Here is an 18236-nt window from a genome sequence, read left to right as displayed (position 1 = left end):
GAGGGTGGGGGTCAAAGGTCCTTGTGAGAACATGACCTCTGCCCTGTGGGAAAGATAAAACGATTTAAAGCTACCAAATGAAACAAATACTAAAAGTCAGAGTGGGTGTTTAAATGGAATTATGAAATGACAAGAAATTGCAACTTTTTGAATAAATACTGACTTACCATTGGTCAGGATGTAAGGGGGGAAAGCTGGCAACTGGGGGTGGGCATAATTGGTTTACCTGTAAGAAAGCTTAGATTTCTTAGATTGCACATTAAAGACAGAATTATTTTAAATTGAGAGCTTAGGAGCTTTAAAAAATATATCCAAGAAATTTAACTCATGCTGTTTAATTTGAGTTGGCAGAGCAAGAGTTGTTAATATTTGTCTTTCTTAACTTAGTGACTAAAATCATTAATTTTTCAATCATCTGACTATTAAATATGCAAGATATAAACCACAGTCAATTAAATGATAGCTAAGGTACTGTAGCTGACTTGATTAAATTGGTTTGTTATGAAGATTATATACACAATGCCCAAAGAATAAGGTTTGGTGCGTGCTTTGAGAAAGTTAAGCAGGATTTCCCCCACCTGAATACTTTTAAGACTCGTCTCTCTCCCCACACCCCAGTCCTAAATGCCTTCCTCTGTTAGAAATCAGCCATAACATCTGCCAACTGGGCATATTGTCTAACAAGAGAGGCACTGTAAAATAGGCCCTAACCCACATCTGCAATGACAAATGTTACCATTATTCTGATTCAGGGTTTTTATTTAATTTAAAAAAATGTCTTATAGATATTTTCCAGTTTAAGGAATTTCTTTAATGGAAGCTGGTTGCAATGTGATCTTTTTGGGCCCAGAAATGGAAGATGCTACAGCACTTTAATCTCTTAGTGTAGTACAAGGGATGCTGACTAGAAGGAACATTCCTAAATTTTAGATATTGTAGATTTGTCCTGGTCTGGTGCATGTAATGTCTTTCGTTTCGTAGCTGTGTGATTTGTGCTCATACTGTATTGTGATGGCCATTGGCTATAAACAATAAAATTTACTGGTCTCATTCACTGGTACAATATTATGTGGACTCTGGTTATTGCAGAGAAAATAACTCACGAGTTACGTGTTTCTAAGGGTCAAGAAGACCCAGAATATTTCTCCACTATTTGGTGAGATGTCATTTCTTTTGAGTCAAAATTCAGATGTAGAAAACACTCTTTACTCCAGGCACATCACCCATAATGTCAATACAGTTTCACCCAATTTTTTACAAATAAATATAAAACCTATGACTTAGAAGGGTGGAAAGAAAAACAATTATACTACCTGAAAGATTTTTTTTTACAAAAATGGAAGGCTGTTTACCATTAATAAGATACAAACCCAGTTCGGAAATCCTCAAATCCTGTGACTATTAGGACATCAACTAAGGTCATTTCTAACAAATTCTGAGATTAAAACTGAAGACAATTAACGTCATACACAAAAAAAATAGTAGAAGAAAAAGTAGCATTAAAAGGATTAATATCATCCATGTCCTAGAAATGACTCCCCCCCTTTTCTTGTGTTTTAGTGCATCCTCAAGTACATCACACATGATGTTTGTTTGTTTGTTTGTTTCCTCTCCGTCAGACTTTCCAGCACAGACAATGTAAAACTCCATTAAGTTGGCACTGGCATTGATAGCTTTCCTCGTGTAGGTTTCAAAACATTTTATGGTTAAACTTAAAAGGCTTGGAAGGGAGCCATTTTGGCAAATTTCTGCTACAAGCTGTTACCTTCTCCTTGTGATGGCCTGGGATTCAGACTCGGAGGCTGAACCTGAGGAATCCCAACCTGCACAGGAGTCCCCGCCTCCAGAACCAGCTGAGTTGGGGCTGGGGCTTGAGCCTGAAGGGTCCTCACCTGTGTTGGATCCTCAAGTGCAGGCACTAGCTGAGTCTGCTCTGGCTCCTGAAGTGATGGAGGACCCATTGCCTGCAGGTGCTCCACTCTCAGCCCCGTCAGGGTCCAGTAAGCCTCTGGGTCCAGTAACCCTCCAGCCTCTAAGTTCCCGCAGGAGGAGTGCTTGCCTCCAGGCCAGGAGAGGCGAGTCACCTGTGGATCGGGGCCTCCCTATGCCCCGGGGCAGATAAAAGTCAGCCAGCCCCAGTCCCAGGTTGTGGGAGCAACATTGTTGGTAGCCTGTTCCTGCCTGCACCCTGTCCTGCTCTTCTGTCAGAGTTCCTGACCTCACCCAACTCGCTACATTGGGCCCAGCTTCAGCTTTGACGGACAGCCTCCATACCGCACCCTTGACCTCAGACTGGACTCGGACCTCGCTGCACGGTTAACCCTCGGGACCAGCACACTCCTGTTACTTTTTTCAGGTGCAGTCGAACTAATGCACATGTTTTCCCACCTTACACTGTTCTTGTAGTGTTCATTTTATCATCAGTGGCAACAGTTTTGGGAGACAATCTTTTGAGGTTAGTTGTAGTTACTGTGGCTACTGCTAATACTACTAAGAAAGCACAGTGACTTCCACGTGGGGATAAATGGAGGCAGTGATTTTAGTTCCCATGTGGAGTCATTGCAATCCAGTGCTGTTTCCATTCCACTGCGGTTTGATTTCCATCAAATTCTACATTATTCATCTCACTGTCCTCTGTTTAACAGAACTTACACAACTGACAGAAGGATTTACCCAACTTAAATTCATTTTAATCAAAACAAAGTAAAAATATGAGGCATTAACTACATATTGGTTGTGGACTTTTTTTTTAAATAAAAAGAACAACAACGTGAATGAATACCCATTATATTTGCTTGCATTTGTTCTGTTCTTGCTCACAGATGAAAATGTGAACTGCAGCAATTTCTGCTTCCTTTCCTGTTTTTGGCAGAATTCATTGGCATCTCTCCTTTAAGGACTGCACTTACTACTTACTCTTTACTGCAGGCCATCGATTTCAGGGCTGCAGTCGGCACGCCATATTGTTCCTCACCACTTTGCATAAGGAAATCAAGTTGGCATGCCTGGTTCTCTTCCTCCCCATTTTATCCTCATCACAACCCAGTGAGGCAGGCTAGGATGAGAGGAAGTGACTGGCTCAGGTCTCCCATGTTTTGGTCTGGCACTCTGACTCCTGCCCCACACTGACTCTCTCTGCAGTAGATGCAGTCAGGCGCACAGCTCGGAAAACAGTCCGTTACTGCCCTGTTCTTCAGATGCAGGGGGAACCTGAAGACCACAATTAGGCCTCCTTGCATTTGTGTGCCAAGACCCTGAGACCAACCAATTCCCTTGGGAGTGAATAACCAGACAAGACAACAGCATATTGATTCATGGGTTCAAAAAAGGCCACAATTTTATTGGTTACCAATGTGAAGGTTTGACATAGGGACTGGGTGAAGCCAGCACTATTCCACTCCAGCCCATCTCCTGGAAGTGTCTCTAAGGGCAAACCACATCCCCGTTGGAGGAGTGGTATGGCGCTAGCCCCCATCTGGGTGTCTGACAGAAGCCACTCCTCCCAGATCCTTTTAAAAGGATAACCTTTACCAAGGAGAGGCAGATAGAGGCTACAACCACCCCTCCGGCCAAGACCTAGGCTTATTCAATGCTTAACTACTTTAGAAGTTTGTGACGATTGAGTATGACGATAATTAGGTGAAAACCAGATGGCCGCTGACAATTTGCCAAGTGGGGAAATTCCTGCCCAGCCCCGAATATGGCGGCTGACGTGGTCCATAGCAAGGTCATAGCATAAAGAGAAATCATAATTAAGGGAGGGTAGGATATCTGGCAAAAAGGCAGAGAGAAGTGGAGTGTAAGAAGAGCCTCTTGGATCAGGCCAATGGCCCATCCAACCCAGCATCCTGTTCTCACAGTGGCTGACCAAATACCTGTTGGAAACCTACAAGCAGGATTCGAGCACAAGAGCTCTCTCTCCTTCTGTGCTTTCCAGGAAATGGTATTCAGAAGCATTTGGAAACATTGGAGGCAGAGCAGAGCCATCCTAGCTAATAGCCATTGATAGCCTTGTCTTCCATTTATTCATCCTCTTTTAAAGCCATCTAGGTTTGGTGGCCATCATTGCCTCCTGTGGGAGTGAGTTCCATAGTTTAACTATGCACTGCATGGAGGAGAAGAAGAAGAATTTGGATTTGATATCCCGCTTTATCACTACCCTAGGAGTCTCAAAGCGGCTAACATTCTCCTTTCCCTTCCTCCCCCACAACAAACACTCTGTGAGGTGAGTGGGGCTGAGAGACTTCAAAGAAGTGTGACTAGCCCAGGGTCACCCAGCAGCTGCATGTGAAGGAGCGGAGACGCGAACCCGGTTCCCCAGATTACGAGACTACTGCTCTTAACCACTACACCACACTGGAGAAAGACTCTCTTCCTTATTTTTTACAAATCTCAGTCTTCTGCCCCTTTGTCCCCGGTCATGTGTGAGCAATGGTTAAAACAAAAAACTTCATAACCGCGTGAGCATCTAGATGCAGGTTTGCCCAGCCCTCCTCCAAAACACCCCACTGCCATGCCCCTAGCCTCTCCAGGATGAACACAACACATATTTCAATATGAAGCATAACAAATTAAGCATAGTTAATTAAAACGTCCAGGCATAAAAAATAACCTAAGGTTACTTAAACATTGTTTCAGTCTCAAGTAATATATACACCCAGGTAATGCTTATAATTAAAGCTATAATTTATCTTCAGATGGAAGCTGCTTTAATAGTAGCAGTAATATAATGCCACATCCAGAAATGCAATAATAGATTTGTTTAGCAGTGACATTATAAACAAATGCCGCACTCTATTTGTTCTAAGTTATGATACAGATTCTTTACTCATACATCTGACGGCCTTTAAACCATTTCAAATGAACTACATTAATGTAATCTGATGCTGATGCTGCACATAACATTTCAGTTTGAATTATCCTGAATCCATGATCCATTTTATTATTCACAAAGCACTTCACACACATTTATGATAATGGCAAACTTCGCCGTGTTGTTTAAATCCCATTTCAGCTGGGATCTTTCCCCCCTCTTTTTTTAGTATTATTATTATTTTACCTTTTTATATAAAAAATACATTTCTGGTAGTAAAATACAAATAAAGAATAGTCAGTGCTCAGTAAGCCCTTTAACAAAGCAAACAATTCAGGCTTTTTTATGACATTAGCAAATAACAGAGAAGATTTGACATTTACAGTTGATGAAATTTTATGTTATAACAGAGATGAATGAAACAGAATGAAAATCACACATGATAAAACCTGACTGTGAAATTCAGAAGGGTCTGAAGTCTGATCTTTAGTTCTGGAGATTTATGATATTTTACTACTGCCTTTGTTTTTGGGAGTGGGAGGGGAGGGGGTCTTTCATTAAGGAAGCCCTGCAAATATTTCCAGAGGGCTGAAATGAATGTAAGTTCTACTCAGAGTAGACCCATTAAGATTAAAGGACCCAACTTGTTACAGTTGATTACCCTAAGATCCCAGGGCAGGTTACAATTGAAAACCCAATATTATAAATACTTTAAAAGCCAACTTACAGACCTTCCAAGTGTCCCTATTTTCCAGGGATGTCCCTGATTTAGAGAAGACATCCCGGATTGTCCCGCTTTTCCTTAGGACATCCCTATTTTCATTGGAGAAATGTTGGAGTATATGGAGTTATCCAATCACCAAGTTGTCTGTAGGCAATCCTGTATAGGGAAGTTTTAAAAAAAATGTATTATTATGTTTTTATATATGTTGGATGCTGCCTAGAGTGGCTAGGGCAACCCAGTAAGGTGTGTGGGGTATAAATAGTAAAATTATCATTATGGAATGGGACGTCCCTATTTTCATGGGAGAAATGTTGGAGGGCATGAACTTAACCATTACAGAAATAAGATGGGTCTTAAAAATATACATCTCTAGTGTTAAAAGCCAGGGCAAAGACATGTTTATTCATGTATTTATTGCATTTCTATCCCACCTTTTTCTCCAAGGAACTCAATGTGGTTCCCCTCCCCCCTTCGACTAATCCCCACAACCACCCTTTGAGGTAGGCTTTGGCTGAGAGGCAGTTGCTGGCCCCAGGTCACTCAGTGAGCTTCATAGCTGAGTGGAGATTCAATTGATAATATCCCAGGTCCTAATCCAACACTAGCTGTTACACCACACTGGCTCTCCTTGTGTTTTAGAAGATCACCTGTAATAGCCTGTGGTTCAATACATCTACATCTATAATGTTCACTAGTTTGGGCCAGATCCGATGTGAGGAGCCTGTCTTTATCTTTGTATGCTTCCTATATGATTTATAACCCCACATGTTCAGGGTTTTATGTTGTGTTCTGTTTCATTGACTACGCAAAAGCATTTGACTGTGTAGACCACAGAAAACTATGGCAAGTTCTTAAAGAAATGGGAGTGCCTGATCACCTCATCTGTCTCCTGAGAAATCTCTATGTGGGACAAGAAGCTACAGTTAGAACTGGATATGGAACAACTGATTGGTTCAAAATTGGGAAAGGAGTACGACAAGGCTGTATATTGTCTCCCTGCTTATTTAACTTATATGCAGAATTCATCATGCGAAAGGCTGGGCTGGATGAATCCCAAACTGGAATTAAGATTGCCGGAAGAAATATCAACAACCTCAGATATGCAGATGACACAACCTTGATGGCAGAAAGTGAGGAGGAATTAAAGAACCTCTTAATGAGGGTGAAAGAAGAGAGTGCAAAATATGGTCTGAAGCTCAACATCAAAAAAACGAAGATCATGGCCACTGGTCCCATCACCTCCTGACAAATAGAAGGGGAAGAAATGGAGGCAGTGAGAGATTTTACTTTATTGGGTTCCATGATCACTGCAGATGGTGACAGCAGTCACGAAATTAAAAGACGCCTGCTTCTTGGGAGAAAAGCAATGACAAACCTAGACAGCATCTTAGAAAGCAGAGACATTACCTTGCTGATAAAGGTCCACATAGTTAAAGCTATGGTTTTCCCAGTAGTGATATATGGAAGTGAGAGCTGGACCATATAGAAGGCTGACCACTGAAGAATTGATGTTTTTGAATTATGGTGCTGGAGGAGACTCTTGAGAGTCCCATGGACTGCAAGAAGATCAAACCAATCCATTCTTTAGGAAATCAGGCCTGAGTGCTCACTGGAAGGACATATTGTGAAGCTGAGGCTCTAATACTTTGGCCACATCATGAGAAGAGAAGACTCCCTGGAAAAGACCCTGATGTTGGGAAAGATTGAGAGCACTAGGAAAAGGGGATGACAGAGGATGAGGTGGTTGGACAGTGTTCTCGAAGCTACTAACATGAATTTGACCAAACTGTGGGAGGCAGTGGAATACAGGAGTGCCTGGTGTGCTCTGGTCCATGGGGACATAACTAAATGACTAAAGAACAAGGGGCCCATGGGCCTAGATGAGGAGCCTCACTTCTGATCTTCTTCTCCATCTCTTGTAATGCTACAACACAGGACCATCCAATGATTATTGGAAGATAAACAAATGAATGAGAAAATTAGTGTCAATATTCATAGCATGGAAACAACTGCTTTTGTGTTATTCCTAGGAATAGCAAGAAAGATCTTTCCAATCCTTTGGGCCCAAATATATGATCTCATACACAGAAAATCCTCTCCAAAGGTCAGTGTTCCTACTGAGCTTATCTGTAAAGATAAATAGAGCATCTTTACTAAAAAGAAGTTAGACTAAAGACTACAGCAGAAGCAGTCTCTAAAAATCCATTGTGCTTCCAGGCAAAACAACGCCACTCTTTGGAGTTGTGCAGTGGCATTTTTCATGGTGATTGCAGCAAGATTTTCTGTGTTGTGTGCAATCTGTCTAAAATCGATGTCCATAAAAAAAGGCACAAAAAAGATGTGCTTGTTTTACAGGCCTGTCCTATATAGACATTTACACTGTGCTCTTGAGCATCGTTGCATAGGATTGCAGCTGCATTAATGGCCTGATGTAATGCTAAACCATTACAAGATGTACTGGGAGCTGTGCTGTCTTCCAGGCAGTGTTCGAAACTCCCATTGTTCTAGGAGCATTTTGAGACAGGGAATTTCATAGGCGTGAGAAGTTTTTGAGCTCTGGGTGCAGTACTGCGTCTAAGATTTCAGATTAAAACTGCAGAGTGGGAGGAAAGGGGGACCTTTTCCTGTTTCCCCACTTCCAGCTACTCTGAAGACTGGAGAAGAGGTCCTCTTAAGAATATTAGGGGGTTGGGCAGGGAAGGACTAGAGACCATGTGAAAAATGAACATAACATTTTAGCTGCAGTTCATTCATTTTCAGCTTTGTATTCTTGTTACAGTGTGCCTAGACATTCTGGGAGATCAGCGGGGAGGGGAGCTGGCTTCTTCATCAGCCTGCCTCATCTCTGCCTCTTGGCCCCTCCCCTCTCCTCTCCTCGCCTCGCCTCGCCTCTGCTTCTGCCTCTGCCTCTGCCTCTGCCTCTGCCTCTGCCTCTGCTTCTTGACTTCTCTCTGCTATAGCTTCTTCCTGCTCACTAAACCCTGTTACTTCATCAGCTTCCAACACCTCCTCCTCCCAGGCTTCTCCCTCTGACCACTCATTGTTGTCCCACCACCAATCCCTGGGCTCTGAGCCTTCTTCCCTTAGGGGTTCTCACTACACCGCTGGATCCAGCCTGTCCATGACATCAGCCCTTTAAAATGCTTCTCAAGGAACAACAGGCAACCAGTGAAACTGCTGTGTGCTCCCAAGAGAAACTAGTGTGTGTGTGTATAAGAATTGATATTAAAAGCCCTCAGAAGATAAAATGAAAAACGAGGGAAGAAGGAAACATTTCCATTCATTTTATTGTGGTTTCTTCCCATCCTGAACCTCCTTAGATATTCACTCAACCTCAGTCACATTGTATGATGCCCTTGTAGATTTCTAGGAAATGTTTTTCTTCAGGTTAGTGAAAGGGTTGTTAAAGAGGAAGGGAAAACAGAAGCGACAAAGAAGACGGTGATGGAGACGAAAACGGCACAGCCAGCTACAGCCCCGTCATCCGTGATGCAGCTTGATAGCACCTGAAGCTGATAGTCATGAAGACCAAATACAATCTAACCAAATTGCCCTGAGCTACTGCCACTAGAGAAATCTCCTTTTTCTTCACTGGCAACCTTCTCTTTTGAGTATAGCTATTAAGGCAGAGCTGGGGGGGGGGGGGGGGAACGGTGTTTCATTTCAGAGCTTTCAGTCTGAGAAAGGCTGTTTAATATTTATATAAAGCTCATGTGTAGCTTATGCACCTGTCAACATGCTAAATTATATGATCGTGATTGCAAAATGAGCTATTTATCAGATGAAAGGTTGTGTTAGGGAGGGGGAGAGTGAGCGGGAAAGAGACAGAAGATGTTGCTTCTCAAAACTAGGGCCAGATCCAGAAATGATGGGAATTTTGTCAAGTTGAAGACAATGTCCACCGGGATGAGGGGATGTTTAAGAATCCCATCCTATAAGAGTATTTTGCAAAGTTTAATGTAAGTACACAAGAAGAGCCTGCTGGATCAGGCCAAAGGCCTACCTAGTCCAGCATCCTGTTCTCACCGTTGATGCCTGTGGGAAACTCGCAAGCAGGAGCCAAGCACAAGAATGCTCTCCCTTATTCAGAAGCATTGCTGCCTCCAACTGTGGAGGCAGAATATAGCCATCATGGCTAGTAGCCATCAAGAACCCTCTTTAAAGCCTTCTAAGTTGAGGCCATCATTGCTTACTTAGGAACATAGGGACAGGATGACAGGTATCTGCACTATATTGAGCCAGAACAATGGTTCATCTAGCTCAGTATTGTCAACATTGACTGGCAGGAACTCTTTGGGGTTTCAAGCAGGGGTGCTTCCCAACCCAACCTACAGATGCTAGGAACTGAACCCTGGGTCATCTACATGCAAGGCCAATACTCTGCCACTGAGCTCTGGCCCTTTCCCACTTATTTGTTTTTGTAGATTAGATATGATATGAACATAGATGGGGAAGCTGAAAGGCTGGAACCCTTTGCTCCAATTGGGGAGGAAGCACTTCTAGAATAGATCTAGAAGCCACCAATGGCAGGCTTTCACCTTGCTGTGAACTTGAACATATATGGTAGGCCTAGCACAGCCTCATAACATTCCTGCATGCTTTATATGGGCCAAGGATTCCAGTGCAGCATAGTAGTGCTATCCTCGCCACCACACTGCGACTTCTGAGGTGGGGGCAAGTCTAGTGTGGAGAAGTTTCCCAAGCCACCTTAGACCTTCCTTCACATGCCTGATGCTTGATCTCAAGAGGCTGGGAGTTCCAAAGCGTAGGTGCCTGCTGCATTACAAATGTGCTTTAGTACAAATGTCTCCTAACGTGCACAGATTTGCATGTAATTTTCTCTTATATACACAATTTTACAAAGAAGTTTCCTCAAATGTAATGCATTTTTTGCATGCTATTTTCACAAATATATGCATTTTATGCAGTATATGCATTTTGTGCCCATTATTTGGCTAGAGACCTGTGTTGCAAAGTTAGGATTTTGAAGGATGGGTGCTTTTCAATTCTTGCATTGTTTTGGGAAATGTGAATCATGTATGCTTGCCTTCAAATGTGAACTGAATTAAATCTCTCCCCCATTCCTAGCTAGAGGACAGCAGCTAATCTCAAGGGTTTCACAGAGGAGTGGGGATTTGAACCCAGCTCTTCCAAGTCTACCACTTATCAGTCCATTATATCCTTCTGAAAATGAAGATCCATGAACAGCATTCCACCAACAAACTCAAGCTGGAATTACCCAAAGTAAAACAGAGGAACCAGAGGAAATGCATGTTCTTCAAGCATGTCAGATGCGTTTTTAACAGGCTCATGAATTTAAAAGCCCTTTCCTAAGAGACTTTTATGCCAAAGTTATATTAAAATGTATTAGGTTAATTTACAGGTAGTTTTACACGGCATGCTCATTCTAGGAACTTAAATGACATTGCCAATATTCAGGGTGCAGAAAGACTCGCAAGCATTTGTTTTGATTCCTCTCATTGGATAATGAATTACTACCCTCCTGTTATACCTCTGCTAAAAATGTAATGCAGTGCATGTATAATTACTGCCTGATGTGAATGTGAATTATAACTCCTTGTGATACTTTCTCCTGTGATTTGCTGCAATATAAATAACTGTGATTTATTCCTGTTTTACCTACTGCTCTATCAGTGATGGATCATAAGAGCAGATCATGATAATTATGGAATCAGAAAGGAGCCAGTATCCCCCCCAACCTGCTGAAACACACGGACTATGATTCTATTGTAACTCTTCCACTGAGATGGTTTTTGAACCAGAATTCATCTATTTTGTTATAAAAAAGGGGGAGACAAATTATTTTTGCACTTATCCTTTTCTAATAGAAGGATCAGATTTTTTTAAAAAATTCAAAATCTGGAATCTTAGGTGAAATTATGTATCAGTTTGGTGGACAGCTATAGCTCAGTGGTAGATCTTCTCCCTTAGCACACAGAAGGTCCCAGGTTCAGACCCCAGCATCTCCAGATAGTGCCGTGAATGTCCCTTGCTTGAAGCCCAGGAGAGTCACTGTCAGTCAGTGTGGACAATGTGGATCCATGGAATGACTCAGTATAAGGCAGATCCCTACATTCCTAATTTGAAATTTGCTTGTCCAGTCCAGAGCCTTGTCAACTGTGCAAATAAGTGCACTTGCCCTGTTCTTCAGAAGGAAAATACAGGGTGCATGTCAAGTGTTGGATCAACATCTTAGCTAAACTTAGCCACAGACCAGAGCTCTCTGCTGTGTTTTACCTGTCTAGAACTCTCCTGGTTAAAGACCGAAGGCTGGCTGAAAAGAAATGTTTTTGCTTGACACCTAAAAGTAGCCAGTCATGGCATCAGTCATGCATTCCTGGGGAGAGCATTCCAGAAGCAGGGAGCCACCACTGAAAAGGCCTATTCTTGCCACTGTATGGACCTCCCTTGGAGAAGGCACATGGAGAAGGACCTCTGGTGATGAATGCAGCACCACTGATTTGTCTAAGAAGCCAAGGGATCCAATATGAAATCGCTGCCCAACAAAAATGTCAAATTGTCTGTGATCTAGTATGGAAAAACCAATGCTTGAAAGACTTCAGAGGAAGGAGGATGTGCAACACGATATGACGAAGGTTGCATTTAGGCTGTCTGAAATGTAGTTTTCCTGAATTTCCCCCCAAAAGAACCCTTTTTAGGTTGTTAGTTTGCCACAATTTGCAGATGTTCATTTCACTGATTGCTGGCATGGATGAAGTGTGTTTTTGAATTAATTCCTATTAAAGTTTCCTTTTGGATTTTATTTCATTCTGTTTTGCTCTGAACAGGATCCTGCTTTAATGCACATATAAAGTTGTTTATATTGCATTTTTGATTAAATAATTGAATAACTGCCAGATGAATAATTCCCAACTGCTTGAGATGTATTTTGGAACCAAACTTTAACGAACCTTAGAATCCAAGGGAAATAAATGAATAACAAGCACAAGGAAGGGAGGGGAAAGTTTTTCCTTCCCTAAAAACAAAAGGCTGATTTTATGTGCATCTATACACAGTGTAAAAAGGCTTATGTCTTGCAACTGAATAAATAACTATTTGAGCAATAATTTGTTTGCATGCTGTTAATTAGAAGCATAATTATTTTCTGTAAATTATAAATAATGGGACACAAAATGCCATTCCCAGTGGATCAAATGGCAACAATATTAAACAGCTTTAAAGAGACAAGAAGGGTGCTCAGTGCAACTTATTTAAATGGGTTGTGATTATTTTTTCCTGAAGTCTTGTTATTAATGAAAGCCATGAATTTGCAGCTGAAGTTAATAATTTATTGGCAAAAGTGTGAGACTTCGTTAATTATTCCTCTCGTTCTTTTTGCTTGGCACATATGGAGGCAAAATCTCTCTGTTTATCACTGCTTCAAATAAACAGTAGCATAACTAGATTATTCCCAGCAGAAAGATTTACCCCATGCCCTAATCTCAGAGCAATCATTCACTGATCTAAATGAGCAGTTACTTAAACAGCTAAGAAGGGATGGTAATTAGCCAAGGAAAACTAGGCAAGAGTATTTAATTTCCCCCAAAATAATATTTTTCCACTGCCTTCTAACATTTTGCATATATCAGCTTCAAAGATCTCCCCCTCTCTTTTCTCCATTTCTGTTCCATAATACAGTGCTAGAAGCCAGCCAGAAAGTGATAAGCTATCAGGGTTGAAACATGATACGTTGTGATTCCATTTCAAGGTAGCCACAAGGGGCAGTGGTTAGCAACTATTCGTAGTGACCTTTGGAAGACTTGTGTCATGTCTTCATGCGGTTTAGTTGGGTGGAAGAATAGTTGAAGAAAAGTGATGGAAACATCCTATATTGGTGGGGGATAAATGAAAATATTCACATTGGACGGACACTTATTAACACTCCACTCTCCATGTTGCTCTTTAGACATCTTGGTTTGGCTCAGTTTCAAAGCAATCATACAGTATCAAATCTCTTGCTTTTCTGATGTCATTCTCCACCTGCACTGCACTAATGGTAGGAATTTAGGCAACATGGTGAGGGAACGAAGTCTGCATTTGCATGTTCATAAGTATGCACAGAGACATCTCTGCATTCCAACTCCCCACCCCCCGCAAAGTTTGCTCTTGAATCTCTTTGTCCCTTCAATCATTAGTGGATCTTCACGCTTGTTATATGTCAGCCAGCCTGGCCCTAACATTGTCTTTACTATATATCTGGATGAAAATCCTACCTTGGTGATGAAATAGTCACCCCATATTCTGCTCTGCAGTTTTGCTTTTCTTTGAAGCCTATTTGGTCCCTTTTCAAGAAATAAAAATACCTCTTGTTTGGTTTTAATCTATGAACCAGGGCAGGCTCCAGTTTCTGACTCAGGAATTGGGCTCAGAAACAACAATGCAGAGAAAGCCCTTTATGCTTCTCTTTTAGCTTGTTCCTTTATAGTGCCGTGTTTGGAGGTGACCTTTCTGCTTTTCTCCAGAGTTATTTCCCAACCATCTCCCTTCACTTCATATTTTCCCTGGGACCTCTTGAAGAGACTTCAAACTGGGCTAGGAAGAGGGTCTCATTTCTATAAAAAAGACTATTTTGGTTCTGACCAAGCTGTATGATGGAAAAGTTCTGGCTTAATGTGCCCCACTTGCCTCTAACATTATGATCTAAACATATCTGTGAGGTATTTTATTACCTTTACCAAGGATAGTTCTCTGCTTCAAGGCAACTTCTACTTTTGAAGGGCTATCTGATCCAAATCTGGATAAAAGATAAAGAACCCAAAGAAGGGACATCTGTGAGGGCCTTGAAGTTGTCCATCCATAGTTAGAATTAGGATAGCAGCCTGAGCAGGCAAACGGGACACCTGGAGCTCAGCTACATTAGTAAAGAAACAATGATTCGAATGCGCTATAAACATACAACACCAGATGGCGGCGGAGAGCAGGAAATTTTTATACGCAATTTCCCATAGGTTTTTTTCCCCCTTTAGTTATAAAGACATAATTTATGACTTATTTATAGTGTTCTCCCCCCCTGTGTGTAGATCCACCCCTGTTTACAGTCTTCCCCACTAAGATAAGATGTATTGCATTTCTGTTTAACTATATCCTAGCTTTACATTCATGCAGATAAATGAGCATATGCAAATCTGTGCTCCTTTTTTTGCAACTTATTCATCAATTGCAGCTCCCTGGAAAGAAGAACTGATTGTTAAACCACTCCGGAATGGTAGCTCAAAGGGGAATAAGGGCCCTCAACAACTCTCAGCTCCCAGAATTCTTTGCAGGACACCAGGGCTGTTTAAACTGGCATTCTGTTGCTTCAAATGTATAGCACAGCAGGTGCATCACTCTTGGGGGAGGGGTGTCCAGTGACGGAATTCTGCTCTCTCCTCATGCACTCACTGACACTACAGGAGGGATTGAGACAGTTCTATTCTGTTCCTTACGTCCCTGATACCAGGCCCTTGCTTTCCTGATCTCCACATCCACGAAAAGAATTATAGGCAAAAGCTGTGTAAACACTTTATCATTTATATATATATATATCCTTCCAAATGCCGCGGATGAGGCAGAGCTACCAGGGAGCTGTGAGGCATCATCACAAGAGTGTGCAAACGCCTCCATCGTGACTAAAAATGTTGGATGTTGTAGGAGGTGTACAAATTTGCTTCTGACCTTTTATGAGAGATAGAAATGCTGACTCATTCCCTTCAGTGCCTGGGAGACACACATTCCTGCTGACTCATTTCTTTTGCTTGAAACCCTGTTCTTCTCTCATCTACTCACTAATGGCATTCTCCTAGATTTGTGTCAACTTAAACTTTTCTTTTCTTTAGAAGCTCGCCGTATGAGGAGAAAGTGGGTTACTTAAGGGACACGAATGGGATCAGTCTAGTGTTTGATAATTCAGTCAATAGGGGCATAAGAAGAGCCCTGATGGATCAGATCACAGGCATATCTAGTCAAGCATGCATCAGATGCCTATGGGAAGTCTAGAAGCAGGATACATACAGCGCTGTCCTCTTCCACTGCTGTCCCCCAGTGACTGCTATTCAGAGGCTATGCTACTTCTGATCCTGGATGCAATTTGTAGCTTTTGCACTATTTCAGTTCAGTTTATTCAGATGTCTATCATCCATTGCTAACTTCCATGGATTTGTCTAATTCCCTTTTAAAACCAGCTAAGCTGGTAGCCATCAACACACACTCTTCTAATCACCCTACGCTGGAGATGAGACAATAGGAATAATGTTGCAAATGCCTTAACTAGTTCATTTAGCTTTTCTCCGATAGGTCAATTGCTTTGGTTGTTAAATTTGCATACCCTGGTTCTTGGCAGTTTTTCAGCTTCTGAAAATGCTTAGAGCAAGCAATCCCCATATTCCCCCACCCGCCAAGAAACATTCCAGGCATACACAATGGCAATGATACAGCCAAACATTAAGCAGGTTCATAGAATAGTATAGAGGTGATTATATCAGCTAAGCAAATTATAGCTGTTTCTGTCCAGCCACAGTAGGGTTGGCCCATCCCATTTTGCCACCTGAGGCCACTACCTCCTGCCCTGTAGTGCAGCCACTACCCCCTGCCCTGAAGCCTTGCTTATTGGGGTTGCACGATGGAGGCAGCTTCCAGCGATATCTCACAAGACTTCCATGAGATCTTGCTGGAAGCAGTCACTGCAGCCATGCAACTCCATGGGATTCTGCCACCCAAGGTACCTGCTTCACCCCAGCTCATAGGCAGGCTGGCACTGATACATAGAAACAGCTTTTCCATTGATCTGCAGAGTCTTTTGACTCCTGACACTGTGTTCTGCAGCAGCCCATGTTACAGTCTCTCTTACATTAAGGAGAGCGTGTTATCCAGAGCATACTGCTGCACTGGCATAGATGGAACCATTGAAATGAATAGTACCCAAAGACCCCAGCGTATTGAGGCATAAATGGCCAACCAGTGGCCTGAAGCCACTTTATCTGGCTCCCAGAAGCCCCAACAAACTCCAATAGAGATGTAAAAATGATGTCATTTGCAAGGCTAAGAAGCAATTAAATGCACAAATTGTCATCTCATCTGTCCTCCCAGTTGAACAACGTGGCCCAGGGAGAGAGAGAAAAATAGTGGAAGTGAACAGCTGGCTTCGCAAATGGTGTAAACAGGAACGGTTTGGATTCTTAGATCACGGACTGCAGTTTCTTGAAGATGGACTTCTGGCAAGCGATGGGCTGCACCTCACAACGGTTGGGAGGAATGTTTTTGCCAAAAATCTCAGAAACCTCATCAGGAGGGCTTTAAACTGACTAATGTGGGGGAGGAAGACAGAGCTCCTGAATAGACCAAATGGAGCAAACAGCACGCAGACCTAGTGGTGGGAGGAAAAAATCCTTAAATAAGAGACACGGGGGAATGATTAATGGACTTCAATGTCTGTACACTAATGCGCAAAGCATGGGTAATAAACAAGATGAGCTTGAGCTCTTGGTACAGCAAACTAAATATGACATAATAGGCATCACTGAAACCTGGTGGGATAAGTCCCACGACTGGAATGTAATAATGGAGGGTTACAATCTATTTCAGAGAAACAGACCAGACAAGAAAGGAGGAGGAGTGGCGTTATATGTCAGGGATGTGTATACCTGTGAAGAGATCCAAGATTTAGAACCTCAAAGCCAAAGTGAGAGCATTTGGGTCAAAATTAAGGGAGAGATGAATAACAGGGACCTCATTGTGGGAGTTTACTATAGATCCCCAAGCCAAACGGAGGACATAGATGATGCCTTCCTGGAACAGATGGCCAAGCATGCAAAAGGAAGGGAGATAGTAGTAATGGGGGACTTCAATTACCCGGATATTTGCTGGATGTCAAACTCAGCCAAGAGCATAAGGTCAAACAGATTCCTCACTGGCCTTGCAGACAACTTCATTGTCCAGAAAGTGGGAGAAGCAACAAGAGGAACAGCCATTTTAGATCTGGTCCTAACCAATGTTGATGACCTGGTTAGTGGGGTAGAAGTGGAAGGATCATTAGGCACGAGTGATCATGCTCTTCTGAAGTTTACTATACAGCGGAAAGGAGCAGCCAAGCATACTAGGACTCAATTTCTTGACTTTAAGAAAGCCGACTTCATAAAACTTAGGGAAGTGCTGGGTGAGATCCCATGGACAGTAATACTAAAAGGAAAGGGAGTTCATGATGGCTGGGAGTTTGTTAAGAGGGAGATAGTAAAAGCACAACTTCAGGCAATACCAATGAGACGGAAACATGGAAGGTGCCTAAAGAAGCCAGGGTGGCTATCTAAAGAACTTTTAACTGAGTTAAGATTAAAAAAGGATGTGTACAAAAAATGGAAAAGGGGGGAAACCACCAAAGAGGAATTCAAACAAATAGCCAGCACGTGTAGACACAAAGTCAGAAAAGCTAAAGCACAGAATGAACTCAGGCTTGCTAGAGAGGTTAAAAGCAACAAAAAAGGCTTTTATGGGTATGTTCGTAGCAAAAGGAAGAACAAAGAAACAGTGGGGTCACTCAGAGGAGAAGATGGTGAAATGTAAACAGGGGACACAGAAAGGGCTGAACTCCTCAATGCCTTCTTTGCCTCAGTCTTCTCCGATAAAGAAAACAATGCCCGACCTGAAGAATTTGGAGCAAATGATTCAGCAGAGGAAACACAGCCCAGAATAACTAAGGAGACAGTA

The sequence above is a fragment of the Podarcis cretensis genome (assembly GCF_951804945.1).
Source record: "Podarcis cretensis genome assembly, chromosome: 8".
NCBI classification, from domain to species: Eukaryota; Metazoa; Chordata; class Lepidosauria; order Squamata; family Lacertidae; genus Podarcis; species Podarcis cretensis.
The sequence above is the reverse complement of the archived record's forward strand: the minus strand, read 5'-3'. Positions refer to the sequence as shown.